Below are 2,363 nucleotides of genomic sequence, written 5' to 3' on the forward strand. Positions count from 1 at the left end.
CCAGGGACACCCTGTAGTGAAAGGAACTATTGGTGGCTGTAGTGAAAGGAACAATTCCCAGCGAGGGTAGGGGTGGGCAAAAGAGGAAGTGCCAGCTGGGAGATGGGAATGGACCTGATGGGGCTAGACCATTCCCAGGTGCATTTTCAGCCCCTCCCCAGAATGTTTCCATCTGAGGATGTTGAGTCAACAGTCTTGGTGTCTGGGCTGTTTGTGTAATAAGAAAACAGGAGACTTGGGCTCAACACTTCACCTGGCTGAGGAGAGAGGCACAGGACTTGACCTTGCTGTCTAAAACGGTCCTACCCTTTTCCACATTTCCCAGGAACTCCTGGCCCTTTAGCTGTTCATTCTTAGGATTTCTCTGGGTCTTTCTACGCAGTGACCTTTTTAACAGCCTTAACAGTAAGGAGACATGGGAATTGGGTTATCACTTGATATACTTTGAAGATTTTTCTAGAAATACCTCCAGCTGCTGCTGTTTGCCCAACCAGACATGGCTTCCACCCATCCTTTCTTTGTCTGTTTCCATTCTCCTAGGCTCTACCTGCCTTCCATTTCCTGGTGGGATCTCCCAGGGTGGACCACCATCCTTTTTACCCTGGACTTACCATGTTCTGTCTGTTCCCTTGTATTTTTCTCTGTCACCCTGATTATCTCTCTGTCCTCGCTGTTTCTTTGTTTGGCTGTCTCTCTGCTTATAGCCAGGGAAGGGCAGGGAAGCTGATATCTGTGCTGTGTAGTAAGGGAAGGAGTCGTTTCCTTCTTCCCCATCCCCACCCCTGTTTTCCTAACCAAAACACTGAGATTTGGAGGTGAGATTTAAAGGACCAGGAGCTGCAGTGCCTCTTACTGCGTGTTTCAGTCACACTTCTGTTTCCCAGGGATTTCCATACTGCTTGGTAACTGGGCGCAGGACCTTCCTGCAGTATTCCCTCCCTGCCTTCCAATCATTCTGTCTGACAAGGATTCCAGCCAGCTCACAGGCCAGAGCTGGAGGACTAGTCAGAAGTTGCACTGGGTCAGCCTCAGACCCCAGGGCAGAAAAATTGAGTTTCCCCAGCACAAGCCAAGACTAGGACTGCAGCTGCCTCTCTTGGCAGCTGGGCCTCCTCTCTTTAGGTAACAAAAAGTGGAAAAAATCCATGACCTAAGAGAAAATGTCTAAATAACTGGGCTGCGTTCCTCCTGCCTTAAACCCTGGGGCATCCTTGCATGGCCCTGCCTGGTAGTTGCAAATCTGAGTCCCACTGCACACACCGCATGGGTCTGAAGAAACTCACCCAGGCTCCCACCACATTTCTAAGTCCTCATGTTCCGCCTGACCATTGCTGTGACTGCTCTGCAGACAACCATCCTCTGCCTTGGTTCCAGCCTTCAGCAGGTCACCTGTGACTATGTGTAAAGAGCTCCATTCTGTCCACCTTGGAACCAAGGTGGGGGTGGGCTGAAGGAAGGAGCTAAATGACATCACCCTCCCTTCTCAGAGGAGTGGGAACCCAGAATGGAGGGAGAAAGGGGCACATGGGAACAGCCTGACCTTAGTACCCCCACCTCCTGTATCTAGGTTACTTTCCCGGGTAACAAAATATCTCCACAGGGACTTAGAAAGTACAGATCTTACCCCATAGCTGCTCTGCACCTGGCAGAAGGATGCACAAGTGGACCCTTCTGGGAAGTGTTCCCAGCAGAGCTGAAGTTCTGCCACTTCCTGTACCTAGGGAACAACTCAAATTACCAGGGCAGCAAGCTAGAATAAATCTTGTCTGGGTGAGGACAAGGGCAGAGTTGCTAGGTTAACTGATTATGCCAGTTGTTTGGCTCCAGGCTGTTCCTAGTACCCAGCAGGCTAAATTACCTGGTGTTGATTACCAACCCATCTACCACTGCTACTTGCCCAGAACCCAGGCATTAGGGTCCCTGCTGCTTCCTGCTTTATCTTTACCCAGCACTTAAGAGTTCAGTAACAAGATGATCTGGAGCTGCTCTGCGGCAGTAGCTGTGATTTTACAGGACTGGAGCGCAGCAAGGTGGCCTAGTTGATGGGAAGTAGAAAGGAGTAGGTATGTTGAGACCTTCCTCTGGGTAGCTTTAAATCAAGCCTGGGGAAGAAGACTCCAGGCCAGGAGCATAGCAGGTATGTGGGCCCTATGGGTACCCTTTGAGTCAGCAGCCAGACTGGGAAGGGGAGGGACCTGCAGATGGTTTTTCTGTCCCTGCCACTTTGCACACTGGCATATAGTACATAGATGAAGACCACACGGGACTATGGCCTTGAACATACTGTTTTGGGCTTCTGATAGATCCACATACCTGTCTCCTTGGTCAGCGCCCACCCACAGTGATCGCTGCAGCACCTCTTT

The sequence above is a fragment of the Saccopteryx leptura genome, chromosome 4 (assembly GCF_036850995.1).
Source record: "Saccopteryx leptura isolate mSacLep1 chromosome 4, mSacLep1_pri_phased_curated, whole genome shotgun sequence".
Taxonomy (NCBI): Eukaryota; Metazoa; Chordata; class Mammalia; order Chiroptera; family Emballonuridae; genus Saccopteryx; species Saccopteryx leptura.